Below are 15,927 nucleotides of genomic sequence, written 5' to 3'. Positions count from 1 at the left end.
TCCTTTCGCTTTATTCTTTTAAACTGCCCCGTCCTGTGAAGCAGTGTGGCTTTTCTGGACCCGAATTCATTTTAAGCGTCAATTCAAGAATTTCCCCTCATCCTTTTATTTATTTACTTTTACATTTTTTTCTTGTTGATTTGCACCATTTTTTTTCCCTCGTCGCGCAACTCTCAATTATCCTGAAATTGATCCTTTACGCTTGCGCTTATACATTTGCGCCGACAACTTTGACCGACGATCCGGGCTTCGATCCAGCCGTACCGTTCCTGACTTGTCTCGCGCCTTCAGATCCGCCTTCATGCTTCGATGAGAAGCAAAATATAAAGCAATCGTTCCGACGGAGCTAAATTACTACAGCATAAAGAACGAAGGGGAAATTTGGATTTCGAAACAAAAAAGGGAGGGGTGCAACACGAGGACTTCCCAGGGGGTCACCCATCCTAGTACTACTCTCGCCCAAGCACGCTTAACTTCGGAGTTCTGATGGGATCCGATGCATTAGTGCTGGTATGATCGCACCCGCCATGTTCCTTTCGCTTTATTCTTTTAAACTGCCACGTCCTGTGAAGCAGTTTGGCTTTTTTGGACCCGAATTCATTCTAAGCGTCAATTCATGAATTTCCTCTCATCCTTTTATTTATTTACTTTTCTATTTTTTTCTTGTTGCTTTGCACCTTTTTTTTCCCTCGTCGAACAACTCTCAATTATCCTGAAATTGATCCTTCACGCTTGCGCTTATACATTTGCGCCGACAACTTTGACCGACGATCCGGGTTTCGATCCAGCCGTACCGTTCCTGACTTGTCTCGCGCCTTCAGATCCGCCTTCATGCTTCGATGAGAAGCAAAATATAAAGCAATCGTTCCGACGGAGCTAAATTACTACAGCATAAAGAACGAAGGGGAAATTTGGATTTCGAAACAAAAAAGGGAGGGGTGCAACACGAGGACTTCCCAGGGGGTCACCCATCCTAGTACTACTCTCGCCCAAGCACGCTTAACTTCGGAGTTCTGATGGGATCCGGTGCATTAGTGCTAGTATGATCGCACCCGCCATGTTCCTTTCGCTTTATTCTTTTAAACTGCCCCGTCCTGTGAAGCAGTGTGGCTTTTCTGGACCCGAATTCATTTTAAGCGTCAATTCAAGAATTTCCCCTCATCCTTTTATTTATTTACTTTTACATTTTTTTCTTGTTGATTTGCACCATTTTTTTTTCCCTCGTCGCGCAACTCTCAATTATCCTGAAATTGATTCTTCACGCTTGCGCTTATACATTTGCGCCGACAACTTTGACCGACGATCCGGGCTTCGATCCAGCCGTACCGTTCCTGACTTGTCTCGCGCCTTCAGATCCGCCTTCATGCTTCGATGAGAAGCAAAATATAAAGCAATCGTTCCGACGGAGCTAAATTACTACAGCATAAAGAACGAAGGGGAAATTTGGATTTCGAAACAAAAAAGGGAGGGGTGCAACACGAGGATTTCCCAGGGGGTCACCTAGGGGTGTCAACGGGCCGGAATTCATTATTCCGGACCCGGACCCGGATCCGACCCGTTTACCCGACGGGTCTTTTATTCGGTGTTCCGGATCCGGACCCGGCGAGTCTCGGATCCGGGTCGGGTCTACCCGAACAAATTTGCCAAAATTTATAATTTCTAACAAAAAAGAGAAAAAGATATATTTGTAAACAAATTTCTAGCTAATGCAAAGAAAAAACCAAATAAGAAAATAAATCAAATTGATTTTACTCAAATACATCATCCTAATCAAATTATATTGATAATATATATTTTTTATAAATTATTAAATCATTTATATCCGGATCCGGGTCTAATACGGGTCGGAATACTATATTCCGTATCCGACCCGTTTTTTTGTTTGAAAAAACGGATCCGGATCCGGATAACGGAATTAAATCCCTACCCATACCCGCAAAAATTTCAGGGATCCGATCCGGATCCGGGTGTAGACCCGACCCGTTGACCGGCCTAGGGTCACCCATCCTAGTACTACTGTCGCCCAAGCACGCTTAACTTCGAAGTTCTGATGGGATCCGGTGCATTAGTGCTGGTTTGATCGCACCCGCCATGTTCCTTTCGCTTTATTCTTTTAAACTGTCACGTCCTGTGAAGCAGTTTGGCTTTTCTGGACCCGAATTCATTCTAAGCGTCAATTCATGAATTTCCTCTCATCCTTTTATTTATTTACTTTTATATTTTTTTCTTGTTGCTTTGCACCTTTTTTTTCCCTCGTCGAACAACTCTCAATTATCCTGAAATTGATCCTTCACGCTTGCGCTTATACAGTTGCGCCGACAACTTTGACCGACGATCCGGGCTTCGATCCAGCCGTACCGTTCCTGACTTGTCTCGCGCCTTCAGATCCGCCTTCATGCTTCGATGAGAAGCAAAATATAAAGCAATCGTTCCGACGGAGCTAAATTACTACAGCATAAAGAACGAAGGGGAAATTTGGATTTCGAAACAAAAAAGGGAGGGGTGCAACACGAGGACTTCCCAGGGGGTCACCCATCCTAGTACTACTCTCGCCCAAGCACGCTTAACTTCGGAGTTCTGATGGGATCCGATGCATTAGTGCTGGTATGATCGCACCCGCCATGTTCCTTTCGCTTTATTCTTTTAAACTGCCACGTCCTGTGAAGCAGTTTGGCTTTTTTGGACCCGAATTCATTCTAAGCGTCAATTCATGAATTTTCCTCTCATCCTTTTATTTATTTACTTTTATATTTTTTTCTTGTTGCTTTGCACCTTTTTTTTCCCTCGTCGAACAACTCTCAATTATCCTGAAATTGATCCTTCACGCTTGCGCTTATACATTTGCGCCGACAACTTTGACCGACGATCCGGGTTTCGATCCAGCCGTACCGTTCCTGACTTGTCTCGCGCCTTCAGATCCGCCTTCATGCTTCGATGAGAAGCAAAATATAAAGCAATCGTTCCGACGGAGCTAAATTACTACAGCATAAAGAACGAAGGGGAAATTTGGATTTCGAAACAAAAAAGGGAGGGGTGCAACACGAGGACTTCCCAGGGGGTCACCCATCCTAGTACTACTCTCGCCCAAGCACGCTTAACTTCGGAGTTCTGATGGGATCCGGTGCATTAGTGCTGGTATGATCGCACCCGCCATTTTCCTTTCGCTTTATTCTGTTAAACTGCCCCGTCCTGTGAAGCAGTGTGGCTTTTCTGGACCCGAATTCATTTTAAGCGTCAATTCAAGAATTTCCCCTCATCCTTTTATTTATTTACTTTTACATTTTTTTCTTGTTGATTTGCACCATTTTTTTTCCCTCGTCGCGCAACTCTCAATTATCCTGAAATTGATCCTTCACGCTTGCGCTTATACATTTGCGCCGACAACTTTGACCGACGATCCGGGCTTCGATCCAGCCGTACCGTTCCTGACTTGTCTCGCGCCTTCAGATCCGCTTTCATGCTTCGATGAGAAGCAAAATATAAAGCAATCGTTCCGACGGAGCTAAATTACTACAGCATAAAGAACGAAGGGGAAATTTGGATTTCGAAACAAAAAAGGGAGGGGTGCAACACGAGGATTTCCCAGGGGGTCACCTAGGGGTGTCAACGGGCCGGGGTCCGGGCCGGAATTCATTATTCCGGACCCGGACCCGGATCCGACCCGTTTACCCGACGGGTCTTTTATTCGGTGTTTCGGATCCGGACCCGGCGAGTCTCGGATCCGGGTCGGGTCTACCCGAACAAATTTGCCAAAATTTATAATTTCTAACAAAAAAGAGAAAAAGATATATTTGTAAACAAATTTCTAGCTAATGCAAAGAAAAAACCAAATAAGAAAATAAATCAAATTGATTTTACTCAAATACATCATCCTAATCAAATTATATTGATAATATATATTTTTTATAAATTATTAAATCATTTATATCCGGATCCGGGTCTAATACGGGTCGGAATACTATATTCCGTATCCGACCCGTTTTTTTGTTTGAAAAAACGGATCCGGATCCGGATAACGGAATTAAATCCCTACCCATACCCGCAAAAATTTCAGGGATCCGATCCGGATCCGGGTGTAGACCCGACCCGTTGACCGGCCTAGGGTCACCCATCCTAGTACTACTGTCGCCCAAGCACGCTTAACTTCGAAGTTCTGATGGGATCCGGTGCATTAGTGCTGGTATGATCGCACCCGCCATGTTCCTTTCGCTTTATTCTTTTAAACTGCCACGTCCTGTGAAGCAGTTTGGCTTTTTTGGACCCGAATTCATTCTAAGCGTCAATTCATGAATTTCCTCTCATCCTTTTATTTATTTACTTTTATATTTTTTTCTTGTTGCTTTGCACCTTTTTTTTCTCTCGTCGAACAACTCTCAATTATCCTGAAATTGATCCTTCAAGCTTGCGCTTATACATTTGCGCCGACAACTTTGACCGACGATCCGGGTTTCGATCCAGCCGTACCGTTCCTGACTTGTCTCGCGCCTTCAGATCCGCCTTCATGCTTCGATGAGAAGCAAAATATAAAGCAATCGTTCCGACGGAGCTAAATTACTACAGCATAAAGAACGAAGGGGAAATTTGGATTTCGAAACAAAAAAGGGAGAGGTGCAACACGAGGACTTCCCAGGGGGTCACCCATCCTAGTACTACTCTCGCCCAAGCACGCTTAACTTCGGAGTTCTGATGGGATCCGGTGCATTAGTGCTGGTATGATCGCACCCGCCATGTTCCTTTCGCTTTATTCTTTTAAACTGCCCCGTCCTGTGAAGCAGTGTGGCTTTTCTGGACCCGAATTCATTCTAAGCGTCAATTCAAGAATTTCCCCTCATCCTTTTATTTATTTACTTTTACATTTTTTTCTTGTTGATTTGCACCATTTTTTTTCCCTCGTCGCGCAACTCTCAATTATCCTGAAATTGATCCTTCACGCTTGCGCTTATACATTTGCGCCGACAACTTTGACCGACGATCCGGGCTTCGATCCAGCCGTACCGTTCCTGACTTGTCTCGCGCCTTCAGATCCGCCTTCATGCTTCGATGAGAAGCAAAATATAAAGCAATCGTTCCGACAGAGCTAAATTACTACAGCATAAAGAACGAAGGGGAAATTTGGATTTCGAAACAAAAAAGGGAGGGGTGCAACACGAGGATTTCCCAGGGGGTCACCTAGGGGTGTCAACGGGCCGGGTCCGGGCCGGAATTCATTATTCCGGACCCGGACCCGGATCCGACCCGTTTACCCGACGGGTCTTTTATTCGGTGTTCCGGATCCGGACCCGGCGAGTCTCGGATCCGGGTCGGGTCTACCCGAACAAATTTGCCAAAATTTATAATTTCTAACAAAAAAGAGAAAAAGATATATTTGTAAACAAATTTCTAGCTAATGCAAAGAAAAAACCAAATAAGAAAATAAATCAAATTGATTTTACTCAAATACATCATCCTAATCAAATTATATTGATAATATATATTTTTTATAAATTATTAAATCATTTATATCCGGATCCGGGTCTAATACGGGTCGGAATACTATATTCCGTATCCGACCCGTTTTTTTGTTTGAAAAAACGGATCCGGATCCGGATAACGGAATTAAATCCCTACCCATACCCGCAAAAATTTCAGGGATCCGATCCGGATCCGGGTGTAGACCCGACCCGTTGACCGGCCTAGGGTCACCCATCCTGGTACTACTGTCGCCCAAGCACGCTTAACTTCGAAGTTCTGATGGGATCCGGTGCATTAGTGCTGGTATGATCGCACCCGCCATGTTCCTTTCGCTTTATTCTTTTAAACTGCCCCGTCCTGTGAAGCAGTGTGGCTTTTCTGGACCCGAATTCATTTTAAGCGTCAATTCAAGAATTTCCCCTCATCCTTTTATTTATTTACTTTTACATTTTTTTCTTGTTGATTTGCACCATTTTTTTTTCCCTCGTCGCGCAACTCTCAATTATCCTGAAATTGATCCTTCACGCTTGCGCTTATACATTTGCGCCGACAACTTTGACCGACGATCCGGGCTTCGATCCAGCCGTACCGTTCCTGACTTGTCTCGCGCCTTCAGATCCGCCTTCATGCTTCGATGAGAAGCAAAATATAAAGCAATCGTTCCGACGGAGCTAAATTACTACAGCATAAAGAACGAAGGGGAAATTTGGATTTCGAAACAAAAAAGGGAGGGATGCAACACGAGGATTTCCCAGGGGGTCACCTAGGGGTGTCAACGGGCCGGGTCCGGGCCGGAATTCATTATTCCGGACCCGGACCCGGATCCGACCCGTTTACCCGACGGGTCTTTTATTCTGTGTTCCGGATCCGGACCCGGTGAGTCTCGGATCCGGGTCGGGTCTACCCGAACAAATTTGCCAAAATTTATAATTTCTAACAAAAAAGAGAAAAAGATATATTTGTAAACAAATTTCTAGCTAATGCAAAGAAAAAACCAAATAAGAAAATAAATCAAATTGATTTTACTCAAATACATCATCCTAATCAAATTATATTGATAATATATATTTTTTATAAATTATTAAATCATTTATATCCGGATCCGGGTCTAATACGGGTCGGAATACTATATTCCGTATCCGACCCGTTTTTTTGTTTGAAAAAACGGATCCGGATCCGGATAACGGAATTAAATCCCTACCCATACCCGCAAAAATTTCAGGGATCCGATCCGGATCCGGGTGTAGACCCGACCCGTTGACCGGCCTAGGGTCACCCATCCTGGTACTACTGTCGCCCAAGCACGCTTAACTTCGAAGTTCTGATGGGATCCGGTGCATTAGTGCTGGTATGATCGCACCCGCCATGTTCCTTTCGCTTTATTCTTTTAAACTGTCACGTCCTGTGAAGCAGTTTGGCTTTTCTGGACCCGAATTCATTCTAAGCGTCAATTCATGAATTTCCTCTCATCCTTTTATTTATTTACTTTTATATTTTTTTCTTGTTGCTTTGCACCTTTTTTTTCCCTCGTCGAACAACTCTCAATTATCCTGAAATTGATCCTTCACGCTTGCGCTTATACATTTGCGCCGACAACTTTGACCGACGATCCGGGCTTCGATCCAGCCGTACCGTTCCTGACTTGTCTCGCGCCTTCAGATCCGCCTTCATGCTTCGATGAGAAGCAAAATATAAAGCAATCGTTCCGACGGAGCTAAATTACTACAGCATAAAGAACGAAGGGGAAATTTGGATTTCGAAACAAAAAAGGGAGGGGTGCAACACGAGGACTTCCCAGGGGGTCACCCATCCTAGTACTACTCTCGCCCAAGCACGCTTAACTTCGGAGTTCTGATGGGATCCGGTGCATTAGTGCTGGTATGATCGCACCCGCCATGTTCCTTTCGCTTTATTCTTTTAAACTGCCCCGTCCTGTGAAGCAGTGTGGCTTTTCTGGACCCGAATTCATTTTAAGCGTCAATTCAAGAATTTCCCCTCATCCTTTTATTTATTTACTTTTACATTTTTTTCTTGTTGATTTGCACCATTTTTTTTTCCCTCGTCGCGCAACTCTCAATTATCCTGAAATTGATCCTTCACGCTTGCGCTTATACATTTGCGCCGACAACTTTGACCGACGATCCGGGCTTCGATCCAGCCGTACCGTTCCTGACTTGTCTCGCGCCTTCAGATCCGCCTTCATGCTTCGATGAGAAGCAAAATATAAAGCAATCGTTCCGACGGAGCTAAATTACTACAGCATAAAGAACGAAGGGGAAATTTGGATTTCGAAACAAAAAAGGGAGGGATGCAACACGAGGATTTCCCAGGGGGTCACCTAGGGGTGTCAACGGGCCGGGTCCGGGCCGGAATTCATTATTCCGGACCCGGACCCGGATCCGACCCGTTTACCCGACGGGTCTTTTATTCTGTGTTCCGGATCCGGACCCGGCGAGTCTCGGATCCGGGTCGGGTCTACCCGAACAAATTTGCCAAAATTTATAATTTCTAACAAAAAAGAGAAAAAGATATATTTGTAAACAAATTTCTAGCTAATGCAAAGAAAAAACCAAATAAGAAAATAAATCAAATTGATTTTACTCAAATACATCATCCTAATCAAATTATATTGATAATATATATTTTTTATAAATTATTAAATCATTTATATCCGGATCCGGGTCTAATACGGGTCGGAATACTATATTCCGTATCCGACCCGTTTTTTTGTTTGAAAAAACGGATCCGGATCCGGATAACGGAATTAAATCCCTACCCATACCCGCAAAAATTTCAGGGATCCGATCCGGATCCGGGTGTAGACCCGACCCGTTGACCGGCCTAGGGTCACCCATCCTGGTACTACTGTCGCCCAAGCACGCTTAACTTCGAAGTTCTGATGGGATCCGGTGCATTAGTGCTGGTATGATCGCACCCGCCGTGTTCCTTTCGCTTTATTCTTTTAAACTGCCACGTCCTGTGAAGCAGTTTGGCTTTTTTGGACCCGAATTCATTCTAAGCGTCAATTCATGAATTTCCTCTCATCCTTTTATTTATTTACTTTTATATTTTTTTCTTGTTGCTTTGCACCTTTTTTTTCCCTCGTCGAACAAGTCTCAATTATCCTGAAATTGATCCTTCACGCTTGCGCTTATACATTTGCGCCGACAACTTTGACCGACGATCCGGGCTTCGATCCAGCCGTACCGTTCCTGACTTGTCTCGCGCCTTCAGATCCGCCTTCATGCTTCGATGAGAAGCAAAATATAAAGCAATCGTTCCGACGGAGCTAAATTACTACAGCATAAAGAACGAAGGGGAAATTTGGATTTCGAAACAAAAAAGGGAGGGGTGCAACAAGAGGACTTCCCAGGGGGTCACCCATCCTAGTACTACTCTCGCCCAAGCACGCTTAACTTCGGAGTTCTGATGGGATCCGGTGCATTAGTGCTGGTATGATCGCACCCGCCATGTTCCTTTCGCTTTATTCTTTTAAACTGCCCCGTCCTGTGAAGCAGTGTGGCTTTTCTGGACCCGAATTCATTTTAAGCGTCAATTCAAGAATTTGCCCTCATCCTTTTATTTATTTACTTTTACATTTTTTTCTTGTTGATTTGCACCATTTTTTTCCCTCGTCGCGCAACTCTCAATTATCCTGAAATTGATCCTTCACGCTTGCGCTTATACATTTGCGCCGACAACTTTGACCGACGATCCTGGCTTCGCTCCAGCCGTACCGTTCCTGACTTGTCTCGCGCCTTCAGATCCGCCTTCATGCTTCGATGAGAAGCAAAATATAAAGCAATCGTTCCGACGGAGCTAAATTACTACAGCATAAAGAACGAAGGGGAAATTTGGATTTCGAAACAAAAAAGGGAGGGGTGCAACACGAGGATTTCCCAGGGGGTCACCTAGGGGTGTCAACGGGCCGGGTCCGGGTCGGAATTCATTATTTCGGACCCGGACCCGGATCCGACCCGTTTACCCGACGGGTCTTTTATTCGGTGTTTCGGATCCGGACCCGGCGAGTCTCGGATCCGGGTCGGGTCTACCCGATCAAATTTGCCAAAATTTATGATTTCTAACAAAAAAGAGAATAAGATATATTTGTAAACAAATTTCTAGCTAATGCAAAGAAAAAACCAAATAAGAAAATAAATCAAATTGATTTTACTCAAATACATCATCCTAATCAAATTATATTGATAATATATATTTTTTATAAATTATTAAATCATTTATATCCGGATCCGGGTCTAATACGGGTCGGAATACTATATTCCGTATCCGACCCGTTTTTTTGTTTGAAAAAACGGATCCGGATCCGGATAACGGAATTAAATCCCTACCCATACCCGCAAAAATTTCAGGGATCCGATCCGGATCCGGGTGTAGACCCGACCCGTTGACCGGCCTAGGATCACCCATCCTAGTACTACTGTCGCCCAAGCACGCTTAACTTCGAAGTTCTGATGGGATCCGGTGCATTAGTGCTGGAATGATCGCACCCGCCATGTTCCTTTCGCTTTATTCTTTTAAACTGTCACGTCCTGTGAAGCAGTTTGGCTTTTCTGGACCCGAATTCATTCTAAGCGTCAATTCATGAATTTCCTCTCATCCTTTTATTTATTTACTTTTATATTTTTTTCTTGTTGCTTTGCACCTTTTTTTTCCCTCGTCGAACAAGTCTCAATTATCCTGAAATTGATCCTTCACGCTTGCGCTTATACATTTGCGCCGACAACTTTGACCGACGATCCGGGCTTCGATCCAGCCGTACCGTTCCTGACTTGTCTCGCGCCTTCAGATCCGCCTTCATGCTTCGATGAGAAGCAAAATATAAAGCAATCGTTCCGACGGAACTAAATTACTACAGCATAAAGAACGAAGGGGAAATTTGGATTTCGAAACAAAAAAGGGAGGGGTGCAACACGAGGACTTCCCAGGGGGTCACCCATCCTAGTACTACTCTCGCCCAAGCACGCTTAACTTCGGAGTTCTGATGGGATCTGGTGCATTAGTGCTGGTATGATCGCACCCGCCATGTTCCTTTCGCTTTATTCTTTTAAACTGCCCCGTCCTGTGAAGCAGTGTGGCTTTTCTGGACCCGAATTCATTTTAAGCGTCAATTCAAGAATTTCCCCTCATCCTTTTATTTATTTACTTTTACATTTTTTTCTTGTTGATTTGCACCATTTTTTTTTCCCTCGTCGCGCAACTCTCAATTATCCTGAAATTGATTCTTCACGCTTGCGCTTATACATTTGCGCCGACAACTTTGACCGACGATCCGGGCTTCGATCCAGCCGTACCGTTCCTGACTTGTCTCGCGCCTTCAGATCCGCCTTCATGCTTCGATGAGAAGCAAAATATAAAGCAATCGTTCCGACGGAGCTAAATTACTACAGCATAAAGAACGAAGGGGAAATTTGGATTTCGAAACAAAAAAGGGAGGGGTGCAACACGAGGATTTCCCAGGGGGTCACCTAGGGGTGTCAACGGGCCGGAATTCATTATTCCGGACCCGGACCCGGATCCGACCCGTTTACCCGACGGGTCTTTTATTCGGTGTTCCGGATCCGGACCCGGCGAGTCTCGGATCCGGGTCGGGTCTACCCGAACAAATTTGCCAAAATTTATAATTTCTAACAAAAAAGAGAAAAAGATATATTTGTAAACAAATTTCTAGCTAATGCAAAGAAAAAACCAAATAAGAAAATAAATCAAATTGATTTTACTCAAATACATCATCCTAATCAAATTATATTGATAATATATATTTTTTATAAATTATTAAATCATTTATATCCGGATCCGGGTCTAATACGGGTCGGAATACTATATTCCGTATCCGATCCGTTTTTTTGTTTGAAAAAACGGATCCGGATCCGGATAACGGAATTAAATCCCTACCCATACCCGCAAAAATTTCAGGGATCCGATCCGGATCCGGGTGTAGACCCGACCCGTTGACCGGCCTAGGGTCACCCATCCTAGTACTACTGTCGCCCAAGCACGCTTAACTTCGAAGTTCTGATGGGATCCGGTGCATTAGTGCTGGTATGATCGCACCCGCCATGTTCCTTTCGCTTTATTCTTTTAAACTGCCACGTCCTGTGAAGCAGTTTGGCTTTTTTGGACCCGAATTCATTCTAAGCGTCAATTCATGAATTTCCTCTCATCCTTTTATTTATTTACTTTTATATTTTTTTCTTGTTGCTTTGCACCTTTTTTTTCCCTCGTCGAACAACTCTCAATTATCCTGAAATTGATCCTTCACGCTTGCGCTTATACATTTGCGCCGACAACTTTGACCGACGATCCGGGTTTCGATCCAGCCGTACCGTTCCTGACTTGTCTCGCGCCTTCAGATCCGCCTTCATGCTTCGATGAGAAGCAAAATATAAAGCAATCGTTCCGACGGAGCTAAATTACTACAGCATAAAGAACGAAGGGGAAATTTGGATTTCGAAACAAAAAAGGGAGGGGTGCAACACGAGGACTTCCCAGGGTGTCACCCATCCTAGTACTACTCTCGCCCAAGCACGCTTAACTTCGGAGTTCTGATGGGATCCGATGCATTAGTGCTGGTATGATCGCACCCGCCATGTTCCTTTCGCTTTATTCTTTTAAACTGCCCCGTCCTGTGAAGCAGTGTGGCTTTTCTGGACCCGAATTCATTTTAAGCGTCAATTCAAGAATTTCCCCTCATCCTTTTATTTATTTACTTTTACATTTTTTTCTTGTTGATTTGCACCATTTTTTTTTCCCTCGTCGCGCAACTCTCAATTATCCTGAAATTGATCCTTCACGCTTGCGCTTATACATTTGCGCCGACAACTTTGACCGACGATCCGGGCTTCGATCCAGCCGTACCGTTCCTGACTTGTCTCGCGCCTTCAGATCCGCCTTCATGCTTCGATGAGAAGCAAAATATAAAGCAATCGTTCCGACGGAGCTAAATTACTACAGCATAAAGAACGAAGGGGAAATTTGGATTTCGAAACAAAAAAGGGAGGGGTGCAACACGAGGACTTCCCAGGGGGTCACCCATCCTAGTACTACTCTCGCCCAAGCACGCTTAACTTCGGAGTTCTGATGGGATCCGATGCATTAGTGCTGGTATGATCGCACCCGCCATGTTCCTTTCGCTTTATTCTTTTAAACTGCCACGTCCTGTGAAGCAGTTTGGCTTTTTTGGACCCGAATTCATTCTAAGCGTCAATTCATGAATTTCCTCTCATCCTTTTATTTATTTACTTTTATATTTTTTTCTTGTTGCTTTGCACCTTTTTTTTCCCTCGTCGAACAACTCTCAATTATCCTGAAATTGATCCTTCACGCTTGCGCTTATACATTTGCGCCGACAACTTTGACCGACGATTCGGGTTTCGATCCAGCCGTACCGTTCCTGACTTGTCTCGCGCCTTCAGATCCGCCTTCATGCTTCGATGAGAAGCAAAATATAAAGCAATCGTTCCGACGGAGCTAAATTACTACAGCATAAAGAACGAAAGGGAAATTTGGATTTCGAAACAAAAAAGGGAGGGGTGCAACACGAGGACTTCCCAGGGGGTCACCCATCCTAGTACTACTCTCGCCCAAGCACGCTTAACTTCGGAGTTCTGATGGGATCCGGTGCATTAGTGCTAGTATGATCGCACCCGCCATGTTCCTTTCGCATTATTCTTTTAAACTGCCCCGTCCTGTGAAGCAGTGTGGCTTTTCTGGACCCGAATTCATTTTAAGCGTCAATTCAAGAATTTCCCCTCATCCTTTTATTTATTTACTTTTACATTTTTTTCTTGTTGATTTGCACCATTTTTTTTCCCTCGTCGCGCAACTCTCAATTATCCTGAAATTGATTCTTCACGCTTGCGCTTATACATTTGCGCCGACAACTTTGACCGACGATCCGGGCTTCGATCCAGCCGTACCGTTCCTGACTTGTCTCGCGCCTTCAGATCCGCCTTCATGCTTCGATGAGAAGCAAAATATAAAGCAATCGTTCCGACGGAGCTAAATTACTACAGCATAAAGAACGAAGGGGAAATTTGGATTTCGAAACAAAAAAGGGAGGGGTGCAACACGAGGATTTCCCAGGGGGTCACCTAGGGGTGTCAACGGGCCGGAATTCATTATTCCGGACCCGGACCCGGATCCGACCCGTTTACCCGACGGGTCTTTTATTCGGTGTTCCGGATCCGAACCCGGCGAGTCTCGGATCCGGGTCGGGTCTACCCGAACAAATTTGCCAAAATTTATAATTTCTAACAAAAAAGAGAAAAAGATATATTTGTAAACAAATTTCTAGCTAATGCAAAGAAAAAACCAAATAAGAAAATAAATCAAATTGATTTTACTCAAATACATCATCCTAATCAAATTATATTGATAATATATATTTTTTATAAATTATTAAATCATTTATATCCGGATCCGGGTCTAATACGGGTCGGAATACTATATTCCGTATCCGACCCGTTTTTTTGTTTGAAAAAACGGATCCGGATCCGGATAACGGAATTAAATCCCTACCCATACCCGCAAAAATTTCAGGGATCCGATCCGGATCCGGGTGTAGACCCGACCCGTTGACCGGCCTAGGGTCACCCATCCTAGTACTACTGTCGCCCAAGCACGCTTAACTTCGAAGTTCTGATGGGATCCGGTGCATCAGTGCTGGTTTGATCGCACCCGCCATGTTCCTTTCGCTTTATTCTTTTAAACTGTCACGTCCTGTGAAGCAGTTTGGCTTTTCTGGACCCGAATTCATTCTAAGCGTCAATTCATGAATTTCCTCTCATCCTTTTATTTATTTACTTTTATATTTTTTTCTTGTTGCTTTGCACCTTTTTTTTCCCTCGTCGAACAACTCTCAATTATCCTGAAATTGATCCTTCACGCTTGCGCTTATACATTTGCGCCGACAACTTTGACCGACGATCCGGGCTTCGATCCAGCCGTACCGTTCCTGACTTGTCTCGCGCCTTCAGATCCGCCTTCATGCTTCGATGAGAAGCAAAATATAAAGCAATCGTTCCGACGGAGCTAAATTACTACAGCATAAAGAACGAAGGGGAAATTTGGATTTCGAAACAAAAAAGGGAGGGGTGCAACACGAGGACTTCCCAGGGGGTCACCCATCCTAGTACTACTCTCGCCCAAGCACGCTTAACTTCGGAGTTCTGATGGGATCCGATGCATTAGTGCTGGTATGATCGCACCCGCCATGTTCCTTTCGCTTTATTCTTTTAAACTGCCACGTCCTGTGAAGCAGTTTGGCTTTTTTGGACCCGAATTCATTCTAAGCGTCAATTCATGAATTTTCTCTCATCCTTTTATTTATTTACTTTTATATTTTTTTCTTGTTGCTTTGCACCTTTTTTTTCCCTCGTCGAACAACTCTCAATTATCCTGAAATTGATCCTTCACGCTTGCGCTTATACATTTGCGCCGACAACTTTGACCGACGATCCGGGTTTCGATCCAGCCGTACCGTTCCTGACTTGTCTCGCGCCTTCAGATCCGCCTTCATGCTTCGATGAGAAGCAAAATATAAAGCAATCGTTCCGACGGAGCTAAATTACTACAGCATAAAGAACGAAGGGGAAATTTGGATTTCGAAACAAAAAAGGGAGGGGTGCAACACGAGGACTTCCCAGGGGGTCACCCATCCTAGTACTACTCTCGCCCAAGCACGCTTAACTTCGGAGTTCTGATGGGATCCGGTGCATTAGTGCTAGTATGATCGCACCCGCCATGTTCCTTTCGCTTTATTCTTTTAAACTGCCCCGTCCTGTGAAGCAGTGTGGCTTTTCTGGACCCGAATTCATTTTAAGCGTCAATTCAAGAATTTCCCCTCATCCTTTTATTTATTTACTTTTACATTTTTTTCTTGTTGATTTGCACCATTTTTTTTCCCTCGTCGCGCAACTCTCAATTATCCTGAAATTGATCCTTCACGCTTGCGCTTATACATTTGCGCCGACAACTTTGACCGACGATCCGGGCTTCGATCCAGCCGTACCGTTCCTGACTTGTCTCGCGCCTTCAGATCCGCCTTCATGCTTCGATGAGAAGTAAAATATAAAGCAATCGTTCCGACGGAGCTAAATTACTACAGCATAAAGAACGAAGGGGAAATTTGGATTTCGAAACAAAAAAGGGAGGGGTGCAACACGAGGATTTCCCAGGGGGTCACCTAGGGGTGTCAACGGGCCGGGGTCCGGGCCGGAATTCATTATTCCGGACCCGGACCCGGATCCGACCAGTTTACCCGACGGGTCTTTTATTCGGTGTTCCGGATCCGGACCCGGCGAGTCTCGGATCCGGGTCGGGTCTACCCGAACAAATTTGCCAAAATTTATAATTTCTAACAAAAAAGAGAAAAAGATATATTTGTAAACAAATTTCTAGCTAATGCAAAGAAAAAACCAAATAAGAAAATAAATCAAATTGATTTTACTCAAATAC

At 44.2% G+C, this 15,927-nt stretch overlaps 13 non-coding genes and 8 pseudogenes across 13 annotated transcripts; all 21 read right to left on the bottom strand.

Moving 5' to 3' along the window:
* Positions 1–405: 405 nt before the first annotated feature.
* On the bottom strand, positions 406–524 carry LOC140017701 (5S ribosomal RNA). Its single transcript, XR_011824007.1, has one exon. It is a non-coding gene; the product is annotated as a 5S ribosomal RNA (ribosomal RNA).
* A 411-nt stretch (positions 525–935) lies between these two features.
* LOC140017627 (5S ribosomal RNA) lies at positions 936–1,054 on the bottom strand. The gene has a single exon (XR_011823935.1). It is a non-coding gene; the product is annotated as a 5S ribosomal RNA (ribosomal RNA).
* Positions 1,055–1,970: 916 nt separating this feature from the next.
* On the bottom strand, positions 1,971–2,088 carry LOC140020523 (5S ribosomal RNA; annotated as a pseudogene).
* Positions 2,089–2,499: 411 nt separating this feature from the next.
* LOC140017700 (5S ribosomal RNA) lies at positions 2,500–2,618 on the bottom strand. Its single transcript, XR_011824006.1, has one exon. It is a non-coding gene; the product is annotated as a 5S ribosomal RNA (ribosomal RNA).
* A 412-nt stretch (positions 2,619–3,030) lies between these two features.
* LOC140017239 (5S ribosomal RNA) lies at positions 3,031–3,149 on the bottom strand. The gene has a single exon (XR_011823552.1). It is a non-coding gene; the product is annotated as a 5S ribosomal RNA (ribosomal RNA).
* Positions 3,150–4,076: 927 nt separating this feature from the next.
* On the bottom strand, positions 4,077–4,194 carry LOC140019808 (5S ribosomal RNA; annotated as a pseudogene).
* Positions 4,195–4,605: 411 nt separating this feature from the next.
* Positions 4,606–4,724, bottom strand: LOC140017585 (5S ribosomal RNA). The gene has a single exon (XR_011823893.1). It is a non-coding gene; the product is annotated as a 5S ribosomal RNA (ribosomal RNA).
* A 926-nt stretch (positions 4,725–5,650) lies between these two features.
* LOC140020171 (5S ribosomal RNA) lies at positions 5,651–5,768 on the bottom strand (annotated as a pseudogene).
* A 927-nt stretch (positions 5,769–6,695) lies between these two features.
* Positions 6,696–6,813, bottom strand: LOC140020170 (5S ribosomal RNA; annotated as a pseudogene).
* Positions 6,814–7,224: 411 nt separating this feature from the next.
* LOC140017238 (5S ribosomal RNA) lies at positions 7,225–7,343 on the bottom strand. The gene has a single exon (XR_011823551.1). It is a non-coding gene; the product is annotated as a 5S ribosomal RNA (ribosomal RNA).
* Positions 7,344–8,270: 927 nt separating this feature from the next.
* Positions 8,271–8,388, bottom strand: LOC140020169 (5S ribosomal RNA; annotated as a pseudogene).
* A 411-nt stretch (positions 8,389–8,799) lies between these two features.
* LOC140017872 (5S ribosomal RNA) lies at positions 8,800–8,918 on the bottom strand. Its single transcript, XR_011824178.1, has one exon. It is a non-coding gene; the product is annotated as a 5S ribosomal RNA (ribosomal RNA).
* A 925-nt stretch (positions 8,919–9,843) lies between these two features.
* Positions 9,844–9,961, bottom strand: LOC140020717 (5S ribosomal RNA; annotated as a pseudogene).
* Positions 9,962–10,372: 411 nt separating this feature from the next.
* Positions 10,373–10,491, bottom strand: LOC140017689 (5S ribosomal RNA). Its single transcript, XR_011823995.1, has one exon. It is a non-coding gene; the product is annotated as a 5S ribosomal RNA (ribosomal RNA).
* Positions 10,492–11,407: 916 nt separating this feature from the next.
* Positions 11,408–11,525, bottom strand: LOC140019806 (5S ribosomal RNA; annotated as a pseudogene).
* Positions 11,526–11,936: 411 nt separating this feature from the next.
* LOC140018114 (5S ribosomal RNA) lies at positions 11,937–12,055 on the bottom strand. Its single transcript, XR_011824416.1, has one exon. It is a non-coding gene; the product is annotated as a 5S ribosomal RNA (ribosomal RNA).
* Positions 12,056–12,468: 413 nt separating this feature from the next.
* On the bottom strand, positions 12,469–12,587 carry LOC140017698 (5S ribosomal RNA). The gene has a single exon (XR_011824004.1). It is a non-coding gene; the product is annotated as a 5S ribosomal RNA (ribosomal RNA).
* Positions 12,588–12,998: 411 nt separating this feature from the next.
* On the bottom strand, positions 12,999–13,117 carry LOC140017626 (5S ribosomal RNA). The gene has a single exon (XR_011823934.1). It is a non-coding gene; the product is annotated as a 5S ribosomal RNA (ribosomal RNA).
* A 915-nt stretch (positions 13,118–14,032) lies between these two features.
* LOC140020546 (5S ribosomal RNA) lies at positions 14,033–14,150 on the bottom strand (annotated as a pseudogene).
* A 411-nt stretch (positions 14,151–14,561) lies between these two features.
* Positions 14,562–14,680, bottom strand: LOC140017697 (5S ribosomal RNA). Its single transcript, XR_011824003.1, has one exon. It is a non-coding gene; the product is annotated as a 5S ribosomal RNA (ribosomal RNA).
* Positions 14,681–15,091: 411 nt separating this feature from the next.
* LOC140017625 (5S ribosomal RNA) lies at positions 15,092–15,210 on the bottom strand. The gene has a single exon (XR_011823933.1). It is a non-coding gene; the product is annotated as a 5S ribosomal RNA (ribosomal RNA).
* Positions 15,211–15,927: the final 717 nt, after the last annotated feature.

This window comes from Coffea arabica, chromosome 11c (genome assembly GCF_036785885.1).
Source record: "Coffea arabica cultivar ET-39 chromosome 11c, Coffea Arabica ET-39 HiFi, whole genome shotgun sequence".
NCBI classification, from domain to species: Eukaryota; Viridiplantae; Streptophyta; class Magnoliopsida; order Gentianales; family Rubiaceae; genus Coffea; species Coffea arabica.
This window is presented reverse-complemented; position numbering and strand designations above follow the sequence as displayed.